Here is a 23111-nt window from a genome sequence, read left to right on the forward strand (position 1 = left end):
CACCTATTTTATTCAGATCCTTTTTTCACCAGTCTCTCATGACGAATTTGTTCTGTCCATTCTGCAGGTTATGGGTAACACACAGGAGTGGAGTGTTTGTTGGCTCTGTGAAAGAAGGAGACTTACTTGTTCTAATTCTCCTGATGAGCAGTCTGAGCTGCTGGGCTCAGTTATAAGTAGCTCATCTATTTATGCTGTACTGCACAGATGGTAAATATTTGGAGGCAAGAGGTATAAAATTGTCTAGCTTTCCCCAAACCACTCTATAACATTCGTTTGTGAAAACAGACATCTGTCAGCTTTGGGTCTGAGGCCTCAGATTCAGTCAAGTTGCTTAGGAAATTTCCTTGTGGCAGCTGAGCTGTAGAAAGAGCCTTTGTGCACACCCTTACTCCCTAGCAAATGTGAGATAATGCAGCTTAGTCCGGAATGATGGAGGTTGCGCTGAGTTATCTTCACATCGCCCTGAGCTAACAGCTTGGATACTGTTAACTGCAGTTGTCCAGGAGCTGAACCCTGAGAATCAAACAAAGCTGGACGAAGGCTTGAACTTCAGAAAGCTCTGATGCAAAGAACATCTCTTTATATATATCTCCACGTATATACACATAAAGCTTACGTTTTATCCATCTATCTGTCTGCCTTATGTGGAACTCATGCTGCCTTTGACTCTCTTATGTTGGCTCTGCTCTTCCTGTTTTTCTAGTCTCAGCATTGCCTTCTTGCTTCTGACTGTTGCTGTGGTAGCTGCTGGAAACTCCTGATTTTGACCAGGATCCTATAGATACTGTACAGACATAGCCTGAAGACTGACTTCTCTCTCAGGACGCTATGAATGTATGCTACACTAGTCTGGATTGCTTCCTCTGAGCAGCTCAGGTTCCTAAAGAGACTTTGCTTTATTCTGTCCACCAAGGTATCTATCTACAGGTCCATGGAAGGACTACTACCCTTTGTTAATACTTGGGCTTCTTGCCAAAGAAAATGCTGGAGTGTTTGCTGTGACTTCAGATTTGCTGATTAAACTTAATTTCCAATTGACAGGTAATTTGAAAACACCATAAAGATATGTTCTTTGCAGGCTTAGAGCAGATTAAGTGGGGGAGAAGGGATGCTATGAAGTACATCCAACTTCTGTAGTCAGCAGTACTGTATGATGAATGTCACCATAACCTAGAGAGAAGTAAGATAATGAAATGCATTCGTTTTCCCCAACAACTAAATGCTACCATGGGCTCAGAGTCAGCTGGTAAAATTTATGTTAAACAGTGTCAGACCTTAGATTATCATCTACAGTAAAACAACTACAAAGAGCATGTAAGCCAGATGTATGATCTGAATGTTTATCTGCCATTACCAGATGGTATGTTAAATTTGGGATCATAAGTTTTCATTATCAGTCCAGTATTGAACCTGTTGCTATTGATACTGTTATTACCTTCAAAGGAAGAATCATCTGATATGAAGTCCAGGAAGCCAAGCAATGACAGAAATAAAATAGTAGAAAAAAAGTGACCCAAGATCATGTTTTCAGTCTGATAACCCTGTTGTGGGCAGGATACGTGAAGCAAAGGTAGTGCCAAAGGATGTATCTAGCTAACTGCTTTTGGCCCATTCTGTGCAGTTTAATACAATGTGTCATGTGCCACTTTCCCTCCCACATACAGCCGAATGGATAACTTCTTTTACAGCTGCGATTATATAACATCCCTGTGCAATGACATTGAAGAGCAAATCTCTAGCACAGCTTTTAGATGGTCTGATTTGGAGCTTGCTGGTATGTAGAGAAATGGTAATGTAACAGTTTTCCTTTTCAGATTTTTCCTTCCTCAAATAAGTTGCAGTCTGTGCTGAGATGCTGGAATTCCTCACCAAGCAGCTCTGATTTCTTTCTTGAAACTAACTCATTTCATCACCAGTCAAAAATATTATCTGAAGTGTTCTTTTCTAATAAATTTAGCGATTGGAGTCAAACTGGCAAAAACGTCCTCACTTATTCTCAGTCTGGAAAGGGCATCAGCCATGAGAAGTATTCCACGCTATTTCCACTGTGTTGGTAGCCCTGATGACAAAGTAATTTTCTGCCTGTCAGTAAGATGCTTTAGCCTTTTCGCTGAGAAGAAGAGCAAAATGTTAACCACAAGTCTGGTGGTTTTGTGATTCTGTCTCTGGCAGTTCAGAAGAGGTGAACTGACTTGTGACTGAGGAATAACTGCCGTTGACAGTACAATAGGATCCATGCCCAGGCTGTCTTCTCCTTTCTTGACCACTCAACAGATACTGGTGTCCACTCAGGAAGCAGTACATTTCTCTCAACAGCTTCCATGCCGGCAGGTGCTGCTCTTTATGTCCTTACACCCTTGATGATAAAAGGGAAGGAAAAAATAAAATGGATAAATGTGCCCAAAAGCTAAAAGCCGAACCGATGACTGTTCTTGTTTTCTCTTTCCGATAGATGGCATCAGTTCTCTTTCCAGATCAATGTTGGTTGAACAGGTCAGGAGCTCTGAAATACCACAACTGTTTAAAAAGACAGGCATCTTTGCCCTTTTCTTTTTCTCTTCTGAGTGTGAAATTCGGACCTAGAAGGCAGCAGACTGAGAAAATGTCTGAAGCTCTTGGAATGTGGCACTGCTGCCAAGCACAGCCATGCCAGGAAAACACAGGCAGATCAACGAGCAAACGTGACCGACGGCTAGGAGATGGGGGAGGGAGGTTTACTTTTCCTAAGGATGGTAAAAAATAAAAGTGAGACTATTTTAGGATATTATTGAGAAGGAATTGGAGAACCATGGAGAGAAGAAAATGAAACATGAGGATTCCAGGTCAGATGGAGAAGTCTTGGTTAGCCAAGGAGCAATGACAGTGCCTGTTGTTGAGGGAGAGCAGTGGTCTGTCCAGCACAGCATGCTCCTCTTGGAAGAAGTGACTCCTCAGTGTTTCCATGTAGGGGGGATCTGCATTACTTCTATAAAGACGCAAGAAGAAATGAAGCCAGAACAGGTCTGAGGAAGCCTCTGTTCTGAAAGTACTGTGGCAAAAATCCCTCACGGATAATACTGTTTTCTTTATCCTGAAATGCACCAGTTTTCATCGTTAAAAGAGAACAGTGTCTGCAGCTCCATACCACCATATGGGCCATGGGGAGAGATGAGCCAGGCTCCATCATGCATTATAACATAAAGGAAACATTGCTTCCTGGCTACAAATTGATGGTCAGACCAAAAATAATTGGGTGGAAGCATAGCATTATTTTAAAAGGCATAACTCTCAACTAAAGCCTTGGAGGCAAATGGATTTTTCGTGAATTTCACCACTTAAATCCTTCTGAAAATCCCCTTCTAATATTTTTAGTCATACATGCCCCTTACTTTGTTTTTAACTCAAATGATATTTGGTTGAAGGGCTCTTTGACTCCACAAGCTGGTTTCCTACTAAGTGTGGGAAATGTCACTTCTGGTGGGTTGTGTAAATGCACTCATCGCCTATTTCCCTTTTTGCACAATCCGGAGGAGGGAAATACTGCTGTCATAGGAGCTGCACTGGCATTTTTGATAGGATGCAGCAAAGACCATGTCAGGCGTTACAAACCACTAAGAGGACAATTCTAGCAGCATTACGGAGGTTGTGCCAGTGCAGTTCCCTAGTGAGAGGCCCCAGATCACACCCATGGTAGAGGCCGGCTGGGTTTTTTCTAGGGCACCTTCTGGTTCTAGAAGCCGTGAACCCTCAGCGGTACTCCAGAGGCATGGGGCCATATCGTCATCTGGCTCCTGAGATGTTGTGGCTGCTGCTGAGTGGAAACGAAGCTGCAAGCACATCTCACAAATCGCAGTATTCCTCTGATCGCTTGGGGGACCTTCTGATGTTGCAGCCTTGCCTTATCTCTGCCAGGGCTGTAGGAATACTCCGCATCCACGGGAACGCACCTCCTGCGAGGAGCCTTGGAGTGCAGTTTACACAGGGTTGAAGGCTGTATAAGACAGCAGGGCCACTGAAAGAAGAGCAGGTGGGGACGTACAGGCAGCCAGAGCAGAGGGAACCAAAGCAGAGCTTTGAACGTGGATCAGTGTTTGCCTGAATCGGTTTCACTCATGCTGGCTCAACACGTGCTCACACAGCTTTGGTGGAAGACTGTGAGGAACTGGCTTTTGGGCCTGCTGGAGAGAGCCCAGAGGAGGGCCATGACAATTCTCAGAGGGCTGGAATGCTTCTCCTGTGAGGACGGGCTGGGAGAGTTGGCATTACTCAGCCTGGAGAAGAGCCGGCTCTGGGGACACCTGAGGCCATTCAATACTTAAAGGGGACTTAGGAGAGAAAGGTGGAGAGAGACTTTTTACCAGGGCCTGTAGTGACAGGACAAGGGGCAACAGTTTTAAGCTGAAAGAGGGTAGGTTTAGGTTGGACATAGGGAAGAAATCATTTACGATGAGGGTGGCAAGGCACTGGCAGAGACTGCCCAGAGCAGCTGTGGGTGCCCCATCCCTGGGGGTGCTCAAGGCCAGGCTGGACGGGGCTGGGAGCAACCTGGGCTGGTGGGAGGTGTCCCTGCCCCTGGCAGGGGGGTTGGAAGTAGATAGTTTTTAAGGTCCCTTCCAACCCAAACCATTCTGTGATTCTATGATAGAGGGCAAGAAGGGCTGATTCTTTCAGCAGCTGTGCTGGTTTACGCTGGCATAAGCTCTGCATGAAACTACAGTGTGTTTGAGAACCTTGAATCCCAAGGCAGAGAACATCATCAAGTAAGGACGTCATCATCATGGGGACCTAGAGGGAGAGGCCTTCAATGGACATCTGTCCTGCAGACCGGAGGATTATCTCAGTTTTCAGTGATGCCTAGATCCCTGAGGGATGCCAGCCCTGGCCGCTCAGCGCTTCTCTGCCTCCTGGGCACAACAGGGGTAACCTGCCCTGCTTGTGGCAAACACACAGCCCTTGTCCTCTGCAAAACAGGCCAGAAATCTAGAGCCTGGCATTGCACTGTCTCTGGGGCAGTGGTGAATACTGGGAAGAACTTGGTTTGCAAGAAAAAGAAAACGAGAATTTTTGCAAGGCTCTTCAAGGCAGCAAACAAACTGCTTGTCAGACAGCTGAGGGCGCTGATCACTTCTGTGAAGTTCGTGTTCTGCGGATTTGAGCCTTAAGATACAACACTGAAGTGCACTGATGATCAGAGATTGATCAGAGATAGTGCTGCTAGTGAGCAAAGCCTGGGCAGGGGCTTAGACACTCACACTGCCAACAGCTGAAAAAGAAAAGGCCCAGAGCTGGTTAAATAGCTGCTGATGTGCTTCATTACAAGCATAAATTTAATGCCTATATTTTAATAGCACCTTGAAAGAACTCTGATCACAGATTTCCCCTTCTGAAAGCAGAAGGGTTTTCTTTATTTTTTATGATCTCAGCTATCTCCATTAAAGTCGAACTGATCTGGAGAAAGATGTTAGGCTAATATACCTGGATACTTACGCTATGACCATCTTCTTGCAGTTTTCTCTCTTCCTGGTTTTATTCTTGTCTTTGGGATCTGCTTCTTGGCATGACACACCTTTGCCGGAATCTCCCTCTATATCTGCCCTGATTTTCCTAGAAAAGGACCTCTGCTGTGGTGGGTTCTGCATTGTGGGCAAGTCTGTTCTGTTCTGGAAAGAGACACACTGACCTCATTTCACCCAGACCATATTCTTTATTGTTTTTAGGGATTTTTAATATAGACCAGATTTCTTTCGGTTTTCATTTATCTTCCAGTGATTTCTGTAGATTATTCAAACTTCTTAAAATCCTTATGTTATTTTTGTTTATTCACCACTCTCTATTAGCAAATCCTTAATTCCCTCATGCTTCTAAAACTCCTTAGGACATGAAACAATGCTTCTGATTTGTTAACTGTTGCATATGTGGTATGAATAAAAATTCACATATTTTGCTGAAATACACACACTTATTTTATTTAAGCCAAATAATTACTGCTACTAAAGTCTTACTTAGTTGGATACCTCATGTTCTTGAGAAGAAAGATTAATCTAGTTATCATGGCAGTGATTTCTATACTTGTTTCAGCTCTAAAGGGATATCTTGGCTTAGAAAGTTAAGGATTTTTATGTCAGTCAATTGCCATGTTTTTCATCTGCAGAGGCTGTGATTTGGGTTTTAAAGCACTGGTAATTAAATTAAAGTACCTGTTACTTGCAAGGCCACTTGAGATTGGGCATCTAGCTCATCTTTCTTAGGTACACATGTTCATGGTAAATTCCCCCCATGTGGAAATAAATTGTCTTAATTTAGAGTTTGTGTATAACAATGTGACTGTAACAGTGCTTCCTAACTCAAGCTGTGCAGAGCCCCATGGCATGGCATAGACTAGTTTATTTGCTTTGTTTAGTTGCCTTGGCACCTAAGACTCTACATAGAGTCATGGAACAAACATCTCCCTCCCTCTGTCTTGTGTGACGGGTCCAAGCACACAGCCAGGCTGCAGCTGGCATGGGGCCTTCAGGTGGGATTTCCCTTTCACCCCCAGCACAGGGCTTTGCTCCTGAGCTGCTAGACTCCAGGATTTCCCCACTGAGGGCTGAAGCACAGTGCTGCAGAAAAATGGCAAAGCATTTCTTTCTTGTCCTGGTGCTCTCTTCACTGGGAAAACACTGCTTCTCAGTACTTAAAACCCGGAATTCCCAATCCATTTGAGCATTTCCAGAGAGATAAAAAAATGGCTTTGGCAACACGTAAGTTCCTCACAGCATAGCCAGGTAGCACAGTAATCATCTGTTTTCTCCACAGAAGGATGTACCTGTGTATTAAAGGGAGAGACACTGGTGCATGCAGAAATCAGGTCCAGCTTCCTGATGAGATGCAGACTGACAACCAGATGTCATACACTTTATTGAATCCCGTTTCTGCCTGTCAGGTCTGCTGGGGGTGATTCAGGCTGGATTTCTCAAGGTATAGCCTGTGGATGTCCCCAGTAGCAAGAGATCCCTCTCAGAAATCTCCTACTCAATATATTGTCTATCTTTGGCCTTCAGGTGCCCCAGGCAGCATCATAACTATCAAATCCAGAGGGCTGTTTGAAGGGCATCCACTTCGAGTATCTCACAAGTGTGACCCATGAGGACCATGGGATGCTAGAATACAAGACAGAGGCATTTTGTCCCTTCTGCCAGCCTTCCTGTCTTCCTCTGCAACTTTGGTCCTCACTTTCCAGCTAGGACCAGATCCAGGTGGGGGTTAATGGTTGGAGGCTCTGTAACCAGACATCCTCAGATGCTCCATCAGAGCCAGACTTTGCTTCCTGAACCAGGCAGTGTTAATGGCAAGCCAGGGAGGGGGTGGGTGCCGCAGACAGCCACCACTCTAAATCCTTGCGATTTTCAAATGTGAGAGCCAGCCAAGGAACAAAGCAGATGAGGGAGCAGGCTTTATAATCAGATTTACAAGTTGATCAATTATTATCATAGCTGCAGTAAGCTAGTTACAGAGAGGAGAACAAGCTGCTGTTGTAGAAAGGCAGCTATAAAGAATGTGTTTCTAGACCTGCTGAGTTCTGTGAGGACAGAGAAACAACCTATTAAAAGATCTTGTTAACCCATAGGTTGTGGCGTCAAAGCTAATGCTTGCTTTACACATGTTATTTTTTCTCCCTTCTTCACTTACTTGTTCCCTTCCTTTCTTGTCTAAAGAAATACTGTTTTCTTTGGGTAGATTATTGGAGAATAGGAGGTAAACACGGGTGGTTACTTTGGTTTGCTAAGTGCCCCCAGAGTGAACAGAGTTGCACAGGGCATGATGCAGACCCAAACAGGACCCCAGGAAGCTTCTTTGCAGTCATTCCTATGCTGCTCACTTTTTACTTGCAGCCATCTCTTTCAATCTCTTTCCTTTCTCCCTGGCTGTCTGATTCTTCTGGCTGGCCGTTGGATTGCAGGGTACAAAGGAGAAGGGGTACCTGGCCTCAACAACCTGTGCTGCAGAGAAAGAAGAGTCAGGCTTATGTTTGGTTGCATTACATCATACCTTCTGTCTATTAAAAGGGGCTATTTATGCAAAAGACACTGAAAAGGGAAGGAAATTTAATGTTTTTTTGGGACCTACCTGCTCTTGCTGAAGAGTTTGGATACTCATTTAAGCTACTACTAGTTTGATACATCATTCTTACTTTATGCATTTATTAGCATTGCAATGTCAGAGTAGAGCTTAAATGACAGTTCCTATCCAGGCCTCATTGCTTTGGTTTAGCCTGTTCTTCCCCAGGAAAGGGACCTGTGACAAAATCTGAATCGAGCCCAGGGTCAAATATAACTAAGACCTGGCACCATTCCCAGTAGGGTTTTCATTTAAAGGACTGCTTCTACTTGCAGTTTTCTCTGTAGTGCATCACTATAGGATCTGGGCTCCCCCTGATGTCATGGTAAAACCCTCTTGATCTATATACAACCAGTTCTGACTTTTGCAAAGATTTTTCCTTGACTTGATAACTTTCTGAAACCACCCCCTCTGTTCATAGGCTGTGCTCTGCATGGGGATTTAGTACAAATCTCCTTAAAAGCTCCAGTAGTTCCTCCTCGAGGCCAAAGCTCGGTTCTCACATAGCCGCTGCTGGAGTCCCAGCTGGACACGGTGGCTTTTAGCAGAAGTAGTGTGTCCCAGAGTGGAGAGACCATGTTGGAGAGTGCTTTGGGGCCCTGGAGGATTTTTGTGTAGGATGTGTAAGCTAGGAGGTAGCTTGGGGCTGGTGGGGGCAGAGCTCATGAAGGTAAACTTCTGAAGAGGCATTTTCTCTGCTTTGTTCTTTGAAAGCAAGGTGTCATCTAAGATTTCAAACTGCCTGAGACTGTAGCCAGTGAAGTACATTTTGGGATTGAGGGGGGAAGATTGTGTTTGGGAGTGAGAGCTGGGCCAATATATTACTTTGGTTTCTTAACATGTTTGCCTATAGGCGCTTCAGTGTGATATCTACCTACTGAATCTCAAAGAGCTTCCTCGATTACAGCCAGCTCTTCTAAAGGTATCATTTGCCCAAAGCCATTACCCCAGAACACCTCATCCTTGAACCTGGAAAATGAAGAATATGTTGAGTGAAACTAAGTAGAGGAATTTGAGAGGGGGAAAAAAAAACTTGTGTAGGAATGACTTTTCACAAGTTAACGTAATTCGTGGGCCACCTGGATTTCAGATGACTGAACCGTGTTGGAAGTAGATGTTGTTTTCTCCTTGTTCCCTTGCTTGCCACTTCCATTTTTCAGCACTTGTTCACCACTGAGCTCAGGGAGGCAAAATCAATAGTACTCCAACATTAATAATTGAGTGAAGCAGGCAGCCAGCTGAGTAAACCCCATCTCACTTGAAATCAGAGCAGTTACTTCCTAGCATGAGTTAACATATGTGAGAATTAGGTGCAGACTGAGGTGGAAAATGGGATAAAACCACCAAAACAAAACAGAACAAAAAAAAAAGCCAGACAGCTTGTTCCCCCCATGTGCTGTACTGTCATGTCTGTCACCGAAAGAGTGGCAGAAGTTGAATAAGGACTGCTCTTTTGAATCTTTTAGTATTGGGATGCAATCAGGCAGAAAGGTTTGAAAGCATTTTTAGTTTGTAGGAATGAACTCTCCAGGGGTCTGAGTGCTATTTCCAGGTTTCATCCTAAAGCTTAAATGATGCATTTATTGAGAGCTGATCATATAAAGTACATGAAGAAGAAAAGAGCCTGACAAACAATAGCTTTTAACTTGGGGAGTGAAAAAATAAAAAAAAAAAAGAAGGCGGCAATAAACACACTGTTGGAAGTGTTTCTCAAGGGCACTTGGATACTCTCGCAATGCAGGGTGAGAACCCCACTAGAATATGATGCTCCACAGCATCCCCTCGCTGAAATGCTGTTACCTCTGGAAAAGACTGGAATAAACTTCTAACACCACTGGTGAAATTACGCAGTGGTTAAGGGACAGGGTCTCTTAATCCCAGTAAACCGTTGGGAAGGGGTGCGGTAGGATGACACAGACTGTCGTACCACCCCAGTGGCTTTTGGAGTTTACAGGTGGAAGTTGCCCACATGGTGTGTTCTTTGAAAGTACTGGATTTAGGAATCTCCAGCTCAAACCTGCTTATAGATATTGAGAACCAGGGGGGTTCTCTGAGTAGTAGTCTTGTTTTAATGGGGTAGACTGTCTATTGATGGACTTGTCAGTAAAGGCATAAACCATATCTGAGACATCAGGATATAGCCAGCAAAGAAATCCAATGAAGATTAATGCCAACGTGTCAGCAATCCAGGAGTTACAGGATAGCATCACTGCAGAACCAACAGACACAAAATACAATGTAAAGATTTCCTTTCATGGGATCTCCAGAGGTTCTTCTGCAGAGTGCCCAGGGAAAGTGCTCTGAATCCTAAGTAGTGTAAGGAGGCAGACAGCCTGGTTTAAAGGTGTTTAAATATTGCCAAGGAATGGGAGCGTCCACCAGGACAGTCCTCTGGGGTGATACTGAACACTCACTGCGTCAGGGCTTTCGAGTGCCATGTTGAGGACAAGCCATGTGATGCACTAAAGAAATTATTCCATGCAGAATTACATGCCATTTCTATAAGGGATAAGAATCAAGAAAACCTTCTGTACTGGTGTGTGTGAGAATCCCAGTACTGTGTATCAAAGCTTCCTTTAAAGGGACAACACAAGCTGCAGTTGTGGACCCAGCTTGTAGTTTGGGTGAAGCCTGTGAGTTTCTGAGAAGCTTGGCTAATGCTGCATTTCAGCAGTGTAGACAGAGTTTGCAGCCTTTCTCCCAAACAGCAGGGTGAGATCAAAGCCTTTCATTTTCGTGGCTTGCAATGTGCTTTTGTATTATTTCTTCTCAATGGCCTGCAGCATAAGAGCTGCAGCACAAGGAGATCATGATATTCAGAAGCCAACGAACCCAAAACCTTGCTAGGTAAGGCCCATCTGTACCTCCTCTCCCAGCCCTATCTTTCCCCACTGGTTTTCTGTGCAGCAGCTGGCAGTATGTGTGAATCCAGGAAAAGCCCTGCAGAGCCAGGGGAAACCCAAGAGGCAATTAATTCATCCTGAAAATAGCACTGCCTTAAACCATCAACAGTGACCTGGAGTTTCGATACAGAGAGTTTAGGTAATTGTGCTTCCAATTTGCTGCAGGGCTGAGGTTTTATGAATTGGTTTTTTGGTTGTTTTTTTTTTTTTTTTTTTTGCAATGAGCAGCATTTTATCAAATGTTGCCTTTAAACCTGTCAGTGAAGGAGCAATCACATGGCTTTCCACTGCAGCAAGCACTTCTGGTCTCGTGGTCTCTGCCCACCACCCTTTGAGACCAATGTGGCTCTGGCAGAGGCCACTATGTTGGAAAAGGCGCTCCAACTGTGAACATGAGGGTCGGAAGAAAGGAGGTGTATGGCTGGAGTGAAAAATAAGACCATATAACATGAATCAGCTGATCCCAAACAAAGAATAAGAGTGAGGAGTTCTTACCTGAGGAAAGGGAAGCTTCTCAGGGAATTTCCCCTGGCTGCCTTTCAAAGCTCTGGCTTCTGCATCGTGACCTGTGAGGCATTTGTTTCGTTTGGCTTTTATTTTCTTTTTCTTCCTTTTTTTTTTTCTTTTTTTCTTTTTTTTTTTTTTCCCTTTCAGTTCTTGTCTGTTTTATTTCTGCAAGAATGACATCCCGGCCCCTAACATTTCTGGAGGCAACACACACATTCCTTACAGCTCTGTGTTACCAAGAAGACAGAAAATGCTCCTCATAATTACACATGATTTGATCATTCCAGCATTTCCACCTCTTCCCAGAAGTTTTATTATCATAATTAATTTCTCTGGCACCTACTTGCAGCTCTAGGCATTTTCCCAAACCTTTAAACACACAGTTAGCGATTCTGAACATTTCACTGCTGTATTTCTTTTCCTCGATTTGCTAGTTATAAATTCTTCATTAGTAGTCTTTCCTACAACATGAGCTTTATTCATGTAGTCCCCATTACTGTAGTATCGTGATCCTCTAGGATCTCTGCTTTGCCACACCACTGTGATAAAGAAAATGGTGTTCGTAGTTACAAAGGGGAGTCTGGGGTACAATGGGACTAAGTCTCATATTTTGAAGTATTTGGCCCTTGGTGACTCACCTAAAGTGCCACAGGAAGCCAGTGGCATTAAAGGGAATTACACTCTGGTGTCCTGAGTCCAAGTCCCTACTTGCTGGGCCAGCTCGGTTTTACTGTCTCTCCGTGCATTTCTGTTGCCTTTCAGAAAATATTCTGCAATTTCCAGTCCATGAAGGACTCATCACTTTCTCAAATGCCTTTAAGGAAAGGTGAGCCAAGAGGAAAGTGATTTTAAGAATCAAGGACTCCTCTTAGGAAATTGTCTTCTAACACTTCTGGATATTGGCTAGAAAAAGATCTTTTGCTTAAGAGAGATCTGAACTCTGATTTGAACTGTGAAGTATTCATCATATCATATATTAATCATATCTATGTATGATAGCACTTGTCCATAGTAAATTTCTTGGGTCTTGGAGGAAGAATATAAGAGAGATGATCTCAAATAATGTTGGGTTTCAACAGCCAGCCCAACTCACATTAAAAACATCACTTTCAGCATCCTGTTGATTTCAGTGAGGTAGATTATTGAAATGAGAAGCTCCAAGCATAATCCAGCATGACTCTTGGTATGATTCAGTGTGATCCATCAGTCACCATGCAACAGGCAGAGCTGCACATTAGCTTGAGCTTCTGCATGTCCCCAGGCACAGCCGTGTCCTGTAGTGGTGGAATTCACGCTCACTCTGTCATTCCAAATTAATTGCATAGGCTGCAAAAATCTCACAGATTCAGACTTTTCATTTATTTAAACCCAACCCCAAGTAACCCTCCTGCCATAACTCACAAGACCCTCAGGTATCCTCGGTCTGGAGGCAAGTCACCTATGGCTTGCTTGTTTGCTGGAAGGGGAGCAACAGCCCCAGAAGCAAAGCTGCTGACAAGGACGCCAAAATCTCACTGTTTGTCAGACAGAAACTTAGCCAAAAGTCAGGTTTCAACCTATGCAGAACCTGGCCAAACTTAATTATTTATTTGGCTTCTAAGACAAGCAGCGCAGCACTGAAATGCAAAACTACCTTGGTGGTACATTATTTTCCATATACTCTCAGGTTATAGATGAGTAGGATTAGAGCTGTCCTGGTGTGGGCAGCTGCCCCCAGTGTCAGAGCCAGGACCATGTCCCCTGGCTCAGCACCGTGAGTCTGGGGGTGGTTCAGTGCGAGAAAGCAGTGAGCAATCTGGTGGGCTCCCTGGTCCTGCCAGGTTGCGCTCCCGAGACAGTCACAAGAGAGACGTGGTCACCAAGTCCATCGCACCTGGAGAGAGAGCAGCTTGCCAGGCTTGGACACCATGGCTAGTGGTACCCCACACAGTCCTAAATATATTCACTTCGTACAGTTTCACCAATGAGCTGGGCAAGGACTTCAACCGAACAAACAAACAAAAAAACAGCCCTGAAAGAAGAAAAAAAGGACTTAATTTCCCTTATGTTATTTAAGCTATACATCTGTGTCAGTCAGGCAACATATATTCAGCAAACCTTATCTCTGCAGCTTAGAGCCTGATAAAGGTCTCACTGCCTGAGAAACGTACATCCCTTGGGACTGCAGCAGCACATGCAACGGAGCCTTAACAAGCCCCCTCCTGCTTAATGAGAGAATGAAGGGAAAAAGGTAGGGGTGTGGAGCTGGCATCTGCGTGGGGTGGCTGGGGGTGAGAGGAGCCCCAGGCAGGGCAAGAGGTGCCAGTGCCATCCCTGCCGGCATGGGGCACCCCGCCACACGCCTTGGTGTGCGGGGATCGCCTGCCTTCCATCCAGCCCTCCCGGGAGCAGCCAGGGCATCGTGCTGGGCCCCACACGGGTGGACTCGGGTCCACCGCCGCCTCTGTTCGCGGGATCGAAATCCGGCCACTGGTTGCCGAAGCGTTTGGGGATGAAAGTGCCTGGATTGAGGAGAGAAGTATTTGTAACTACAGTGTTTCTTTGTTTCAAGTAAAAAAAAATAAAAAAATTTCAAGGCAAATCTAATGCAGGATACAAAGATGACCCTGGGGTGAAAGACATCACTGAGCCTCCTCAGAGGCTGCCTTACCACCCCCGAGCCAAACCCAGCTAATCTTTGGTGCATTAGCATTTAAAAGTGAGAGAGAGACACCAACCCCCCCGCCCCCCCCCCCCCCCCCAACTGTTCTACTCAGAGAATAAAACAACAGAAGCAGAAGAGGGTTAATGTAGATTTTGCAGCATACATGGATACAGGACAATTTCTCAATTTCCTTTCTGGTTTAGAAATAAGAATTTATTGACGCAGGTGGGGGCTGTTTGCAGCAACTTTTTCTCGCCACCCCCCCCCCCCCCTTTTTTTTTTTACTAATTAAAAAAAAGAGGAGTTAACACCTGTGCCTGCTTCACTATGCCATTTTTCAAGTTTGCAGTTGTTCTCAGGGGAATCAAAGTGACAGATTTATGCAAAGCTGAAGTTTGGATCTTTTCTTGCCCTGGAGCAAGGCTTTTATCAGAGGCTTTTCTTCCCCCCTTCACCAGGGGATGGTGAAGAGGAGGAATGCATCGCACTTTAAAACAGCAAATAAAAAAAATCTTTCACAGCTGTTCCTAGCAGCTGAGGTATATTTAATCAGAGCTAGAGATTAACACGCATCTCTGTGAAAGAGATATTTTCCTTCCCCCTATGGTTACGGTATCACCTGTGCAGCAGGCAAGGCGCAGAGCTGAACCTCAGCAGTGAACTCATGGCGAGAGGATGGATGGGCTGCAATGGAAGGACTATGAGCAAGTGACTTTGTGCCCTTATTCCCGGTAACTCCTGCAACAAGTTGGCCCTCCAGGTAATGTGAACAACTTCTTTGGGCCATCTACATTGTGAAAGCCCTTCCTAAACGACTCCTGCAAGACCTCAGGCTGTGCCTGTGCCCAACTCCAGCTAGCCTCAGCACAGCAGGGTTTTTAGCAGGCTGTCTGCAGCAGCTCTCCTCTAGCTATTGCATTGGAGATGGGAAAAGCAGAGAAGGTCTTGCCTGGTGTCTCAACAAGTGCTACAGGCACATGTATGCAAATGAGTAATGGTAGAACTTCAGTAGCACAAGAAGGTCTGCTGTTTCCTAAGCCTTCAGTCAGGGTGGTGAGCTATGAGCAGTGGTTTGTACTGTCTCCTCCAAGGGGGCAGTTGTGTTTTATCTTCACTGGTCAGTGGATAAATGTCCTGAAATCCCCTCTGCTTAAGTCATTGAGGATTTGAGAGGCAGAACTTGAGAGACAGAACCATTGGCACCTACAGGAGCTTTCCTGTGATGATTGTCTCCACATTATCTGAGTGCCACAAACATGTTAATAGATTTGAATTCACAATCTTTCTATGTAGTGAGAAGCTGGTGCTTATGTAACCTATTGGGCTTGGCTTTTTGGTCCCCAAATCTTATCTTTCCAGTAAATCTCCTTGTCCACCCCCACCTTTCAGCCAGATATGAAGGTCTTGCCTCTACTCATAGGAAGATAGTCTTCAACACAAGCAAAACAAGACATTACTCTTCAGCCTCCTACGGTGAAAAGGCCATTGAAACATTTTTCACAGAAATCTACCCAAGATAAACATGCACAACGTGATGTTTCAGCCCAAACAGTTAATACAATCCAAGGAGGAGCCAGGCAGCTTTGCTGACAGGCAATATAATCCAGCAAATCATTTGCTTCGTTTGCTGCTGCTGGATTTTGTAGCCTTCGCTGGCTCCAACACCACCTGCTTTGTACATGTGTCATTGGCCCCCGAAGTGGTGGCCAGGGGACAGCTGTCCTGGTCTTGACGCATGGCTTTGCGCTGGCTGCTGTGTGCGTGCCAATGCACCGATCTGCTGTGCAGCAGCACAGCAGCCAGCCTCTCCTGGTGGGCTATCAGCAAGTTGCATGGATGTATTTCACATAGCAAAGGCACGTTCGGACGTGGAGAAGTTTCCTCCTTGGCAATGCTGATGGTGTGTGGGAGCATCCTGTTGGCAAGGAAGTCGGGAGCAGGACTAAACGACCAAAGGTTGCCCATTAGCAGCATGGCCCTCAACGCTGGTGTTCAGGTGAATCCCTGAGGAACGTGGGAGGCATTGCTAACCCAGCTCCTGGGGGAGGAAATTACCCTGAGTCAGGTGGACAGTTTTGCTCAGCAATGAGCCAGCTGATTGCCGTGAGAAGAGGGAGCAGTCTCGGGTGAGGGAGCTGGGTCAGAGCCTATTTCACTACCTTGGCCATGTGCTTGGATTAACTCACTGGGTTTTGTGGTTTTTTTATTCTTTCCTGAGAGCAATTTCTGAAATCCAAATAAACCTCCTGCACAATGGCAGGGGAGATGTGCTTTCATGTCAGCTGCTCTGTGAACAGAGCACCTGTGTCAAAGACCTGGAAAGCCCTATTCAAAAGCATACCAGAGAAGAACAAGAGCTACTCAAATTAGAAAAATACAGATATGCTAATGAAGCAGGGCCTTGAGCTATTTTGTGAGGTTTGTCTAGATGGTTCAGTGCTCTCCTGTAGCAGTTAAAGAGAGAAACTTGCTGCCTGGTGGTTGGAGAATAGGCGGTTCATGGGGAGCGGGCACATCTCATGTGGGTGTTGCTGGATGTTGGTGGGAAGCCTGTGATCCCACACTGTCAGGGATGCATCTTATAAAGCCACCCCAAGCAAGAAAACCCACCTCTCTCCTTTTGGTACTTCATTAAGAACAGCCCAGAAATTGATGTAGATGTGGGGATGTTTGTGAGACAAAAGGGAGGTTGATGGTGGGGCCGTGTCGTGGGGAAGGCAGAGCAGCACTCCGGCTGCAGGCAGGTCAGGGCCACGGGGACCAGCCGAGAGGCAGGCCATGACACTCAAACTAAGCCCTGCTTTCTACAGGACAAGAGGTGATACAAGCTGGCAGTGTGAAACTGCTGAGCGAAAGCTGGCTTTACAGAAGGGCTGACAGCTCCTGTGGGGAAATACAGGTGTTTCTGAAGGTGTTTGTGCTGGATGCCTCCCATCATTAAAAAAAAAAAAAGCAAAAAAAAAAAAAAGCTTAGGATTCTAGTTGCTCCTTTTTTCCTTTCTTGTTCCCATTTCTATAGTTTTACCATATGATGTTCAGTAAATTAACATCTTCATTCCTTCATTTGCTCCTCCTTTGACTAAAATTTTCCTTGACCAGCTGCTTCCCTCATTGCCCCTTCCCTCCTGTCCTGAGTAGCTTCCTGCTTTCCCTCCCACTTTCTCTGCCATTTCCCCACTGTTTCAGGCTTTCTCTTGGGCTCTGCAACCCTGTGCCTGCTTCATCCCTCATGCTATCTCCTGTTCCCTTCATCTGTGAGACTTCATGGGTTGCAAGGGCATTTCTCACCCCTGTAGTAGTCTACAGTACTCTGCCGCTCAGTGACCTGTGCTGCCTTGCTCCTCTTTCGCACAAGCCTCCCCCTCCAGATGCTCCTGCACATCTGTACACAAGGTAAACATAGCCCCAGCACCAGGAGGCTGCAGTCAGATCCAGTTCAGGGAACTGCCAGCTTCAGTGGGATTCCCGCCTCCAAATCCAGAGCTCCTTGGGTGTTGGATGAGACATGGATGGCAGGCAGTTGTGTTCTTACCATATCCCTGGAAAAACATCAGGTACTCCACTCATTGGTGCAGTTTGAGAGAAATGTGCTGAAAAATAAGCGTATGTTGTCTTACAATGGAAAATATTTGAAGTAAAAATGCTTTAAATTGCATAAAGGTGTTTCGTAAGAGAACTGTCATATACCATGAGACAACTTTACTGGAAAGAACATCTGTAATGAGAAACAAATCACACTGATCTTTGCAATAGGGCTTGAAAGCAGGTTTCTCTGGGGTTGTGGAGACTCATTTGCCCTCCAGCAGTGGAAGAATTAAGATGTTATGTTTAACATAAACAAGAGAGGTTTAATCCCAAATCCTCGTGTAAGAGCACTTTGTGTTCTCAAAAGTTCAGTAATTCCGTAAGCAAGATGGACAGCTGGGTTATTTTAGGCACAATGAAAGCAGGGGAGGGACAGAAGGGACATCAAAGGAAATTAACTCATCGGAGTAAGAACACGGTTGTGAAAACTGAGCAGAATGTGAGTTCAGTTGCATTAACTATATGTGGTGCCAAGGTGTCTCGATAGAAGATGCCTTTCTCCCTTTTTCATTTTATCCAGGCAAACTGCAAGAAGAAAAGTTGTTCTGCATGGGACCATCACAAGTCAGGGCTATGCAGCCTCCTAGGCACATGTGCCCATTCATGCTCGGTCAGTAATAGCATGAGAGTCATGATTCTCATTACCATGTGGGCTCTACACAAGATCCTCTGACGTCAGATGCTAGTTTCTGAGTGATGAAGGAAGGGCAGGGTGGTTTCTGCAGGCTGGAAGGCTGCCCAGAGGGAGATGTCTCCGACGATCCGCCTCTGCTGGGTCTACCTGCACATCACCTCTGCACTCAGCAAAGACAGAGCGGGCATGGGTTTGGGAGCGTCTTGGCCCTTTTGGAAGGTAACCCCTTCCCCAGCTCAGGTTTGTCCTACTGCTTTTCTGCTGGGGGCGCAGGAAGTCAGCCCTGGCAATCTGTTGCCATTTAACAGCACTTAATTCACTTTAGAAGAAGGCATCAAACATGTTACCTCCAGCTGTGATTCAAAAATTAAGAGATTCAACTCTTTGAAAACATAGGAGGGGCAGCATATAAATACAGAAAACTTGAGCTATTAAAGCAAAGGTGAAACATTTCACATCTCCACTTTTTATTTCCGGACAAGAAGCCACTGCTTCATTAGGACTTAGACACGTACAGCACCACTGTCTTCGTCACTCCCCTGTGATCCTGCAGCTGAAAAGACCCAGTGTGAGTGACTGGGTGCTGGAGGGATGATTGCAGTGGCCCAAAACCAGTCCAGAATTGCCTTCACTTGACTGAGCTGGGGTTGAAGTGCAAACTGTACTGTGCCCATACAACTTTTACCCAGGAGTGACCAATGGGAATTGCTCCATGCTTGTGTAACACTGGCTGGCAGAATAAATGTGGTTCTTGGATAAAGGAGCAGAAAACCAGATAGGAGCTGTGGTGCTTCCCTCTCCCTGGCTTTTTGGAGGCCAGTCTCTACAATCCAGAGTTCATCTCTGGTCTCTGCAGGAGAAAAGGATGTTGAAAATCTAGGGCAATCAGGCTACAATGACTGATAGTCTGATCATCCTGCCACTGAGTAAAATAAACTGTATTCAGTTTATTCAAGGGAGTGCTTGATCGTTGGATTATGAATGCCAAAACTGGGTGAGGATTTCTAATAAGAGGGTTCTTTTTTCACATAGCAGACAACAGCACAACATGATCCCATGGCTGGAAGCTGAAGTCGGGCAAATCCAGACTGAGAAAAAGCCCAAGATTTTAACATTGAAACAACTCATCAAGGGATGATGAGCTTGCTTCCCTACCATCTAAGATTTTGAAGTGAGGGTTGAATGTCTTTCTTCCACTTTCTTCTTCTAAATTCAGTTATGATCTCGACACAGGAGTCCCTGGGTGACATCTTGTAGCCAGTGTGGTCAGATTAGACTTCTCTGCTTGTAAAACCTCTGATGTATAAGAAGTACATTTACCTGGACCAGGGTTCACCCCAGGGACAGGGGAATTAGACATCTTTATTCACTCCTCCACAGCTGTGGGAATGATATGTTTAGATATTTTTCCCATCGCCAGTTGTGTCAGTGGTATGTGTTATGCAGATGCATGTCTACTGGGAGCTACACTCAGACAGAATATTTCACATTGATTTATGAACAGACTTCTGAGCACAGCAACTTCTGGCTTCCACTGACTTGGGCTGGAACCAGCTTGCATGTTGTTGCTATTCTTATTCTTGGACCTGCAGTCATGGCCCATGAACCAGATGTTGCAGAAATGCAAAGCCGAGGAGGTCCTTGCCTCCGAGCTCTTCTGTAAGAGCCAGGCGTGAAGCAAGGGGTGGATGTGGGTAACCAAGGGAGCCCAGGGTGGTGAACGTGATGGGTGGTGAACATGATCAGTAGTGATGAGCTAAAAAAGCAGTGTCACAACAAGTTGGGTAGACAGTGGGGGGCCAAGGCTGGGTCTGCCCAGGAAAAGATGCTGCAGGACTCAAGACATGAGAGGAAAGAGCCTGAACAGCATCTTTGTTGTGTGAATGGTAGGAAAGGCATGCCTGGGAGAAGTTACAGGGGAAGGGTCTACACAGCCCTGAGAATAGAAAGTCTAAGGTGAGGATGACATCCAGATAAGAGTTTGGGTAGGAGGACACAGTTAACAGCGGAGGTTCATATCCAAAGGAAACTGCATTTAAATTGGTGAGATTTGTCAGAGATGAAGGCAGAGGGAAACAAGAGCAGGACCCTGTGGGCACAGTCAGGGTGGGATGGGGAAGATGGATAGTGGGGAAGGGTAAAGGCTGAAGGGGCCAAGGAAAGGGCAGAAAGATACGATGAAGGTGTAGGCAAAGATCTCCATCCATACCAACTCCTTGACCCTTCTACTAATTTTTCCATTCAATTTCTAAAAGGTATTACAGGAAGTCTTTTTACTGCTGTACATAAAGTAAATATTCGCAAACTCTTTGATACAGCAGTGTATTCCTGGCTGATTCCCAAAGACAGATGCTGTTTATTCATGGTCAGATTGCTCTTTAAAAGAAAGAAACATGAAGAACTACAGGGTACTTTGGCCAGGGAATAGGATTTTTTTATTTTAATAGGAATCACTCAGGCCAGACATTGGTAGAAAAATAGTTAAATATGAGGGACCAAATGCTAGACCACGAGAAGAATGACTCACATTAGAGAAGCATAGACAAAAGAAGCTAACGAAAAATCTCTTCCTGTGGGGACACTAACATGGTCAAATACTCATCTTTGTAGGTTGCCCAGTTTAAAGAGGGGTGGGCAGGGAGAAAGAAATCTGGTTTGATACTTTGTACCCTGGGCTACAGAGGAATCACTGTGGTTGTATAAATAAAAGACAGCTGGGCTGAGGTTTCAGATCACCTACACCCATCAGAAAGGCAGCCAGCCTCTGAGCATCATGCTCTTCCGTTTGGTACCTGGACTAATGCTCAACTCTGTCAATACTTCAAAGGCAAAGAGAGACAGAGAGTAGACCTATGTTTTGTTAAATGGCTTAAATCACCTGCATCGCCACAGAAACAGTGAAGAAAATGACACAGCCCAGAGGGAGAAATCTTTGGTTTGAATATCTGTAAAGATGTGCGGAAGAGAAGGAAGAGCTCCTGCCTGGGAAAACCACAAGCCTGTCTCAAAGTCTACAAGGCTATCTAAGCAGAGGAAGTTAATGAGTAACTGTGGCACATGCATGAGTAGCTGAAAGCACAGCCTGAACGGCAATTGGCTGTATTGGTGCTCCTCTGCTTAGCTAGTTTGGGCTGCAGCACTTGTCAGACCCACGCTGGGTTCACAGCACAAAGGTATTCCTGCTGCACTGAAGAACATCTCAGATCAGCCGGCGGATCCCTGCAGAGAAACAGCAAACACAGATCTGAAGGATGCAGTCTCCAGGGAGGGCTTCTAAATCCTTATTTCATGTCATTAATTCCTTGTTATCCAGAGCTGGAAAAGAAAGGACTCCTTGAACAGATTCACATGCTGCTGCTACTTTTCAATACCTCAGAAATGAAGGAGAAGAAAATTGATGGTGCTTCTGTGGAGAGAAATTCAAGAGCCAAATCATGTTAATCACTGTGATCTGAATATAGATGGTTCTAATTCTTTACTAAAATACTGATCTGAAAGTTGATAATGAACTCAGATTTCAGACAGCCCAAGGGACCAGCTTGTCGGGATGAGTAGGAAAGGTTACACACTGATGGATTAGGCAAGAAAGCCTAAAGGAAAGGTTACACACTGATGATTAGGGCAACGAAGCTGGGGAAGGGGCTGGAGCCCAAGTCTTTTGAGGAGCAGCTGAGGGAGCTGGGGGATTCAACCTGGAGGTGGGGGGGCTCAGGGGATTCAACCTGGAGGTGGGAGGGCTCAGGGGCACCTGATGGCTCCCTACAGCTGCCTGGCAGGGGCTGTAGGCAGGGGGGGTCGGTCTCTGCTCCCAGGGAACAAGCACCAGGACACGGGGAATTGGCCTCACGTTGTGCCGGGGGAGGTTTAGGTTGGATATTAAGAAAAATTTTTTCATGGAAAGGGTGGTGAAGCATTGGAACAGGCTGCCCGGGGAGGTGGTGGGGTCACCATCCCTGGAGGTGTTTAAAAAATGTGTAGATGTGGCACTTAGGGACATGGTTTAGTGGTGGGCTTGGCAGTGCTGGGGTAATGGCTGGACTTGATCTCAAAGTTCCAATCTGAATGCTTCTGTGATTCCATGAATCTCCAGAAAGCCTCCTGACAGGACAAGGTCTCAGCTGGGGGTGTCACACAGAGGTCGTGGGAGAAGATGAGCCACCCCAAGCCCTCACAACGACACTGGGCACAGCACCAGCAAACATAAATGGAAGAGAACAAGGAAATCGGGCACTTCCAAGTGAGAGGTATTTTTATGTGCAGACTTGCATACCTACTGTGTCTGCTCCAGAGTCATGGCCTTGGCCTCCTTTCAGCTCATTCTGCTCTGAAGTCAGCTCCATGGATTCCTGTTGTATCCTCAAAATGCCAACAAAACCACTCTGCAGAATGATAGAGAAATTCCACAGAACATCAATTACTTGCTTCCCCACTCTGGTAATCACCACCAAAAAGTGAATTGGAGAGCATCAGCCAGCACCAGCCTACGCCAGAAAACACTGTTGTGTTTTCTGAGATGGCTCACTGGTTGAAAGACTCTGGTGAGATATAAGCAGTTTAATTTGCACTATTAATGGCAGCATTAAGAAAAGACACATCCATATTTTGGGTGTGAGCTCCCCATGTCACTCCCTTTCTCACCCTGTCCTCCTTTCCAGTTGTTATGTGGTGGCTAACTGAAATGTGAGGAATAGCAGAACAGATCACAGCTTAGATGAGGCATTGCTGAAGTGGTTTGAGGACATTTGACCATAATTCA

The sequence above is a fragment of the Falco biarmicus genome, chromosome 5 (genome assembly GCF_023638135.1).
Source record: "Falco biarmicus isolate bFalBia1 chromosome 5, bFalBia1.pri, whole genome shotgun sequence".
Taxonomy (NCBI): Eukaryota; Metazoa; Chordata; class Aves; order Falconiformes; family Falconidae; genus Falco; species Falco biarmicus.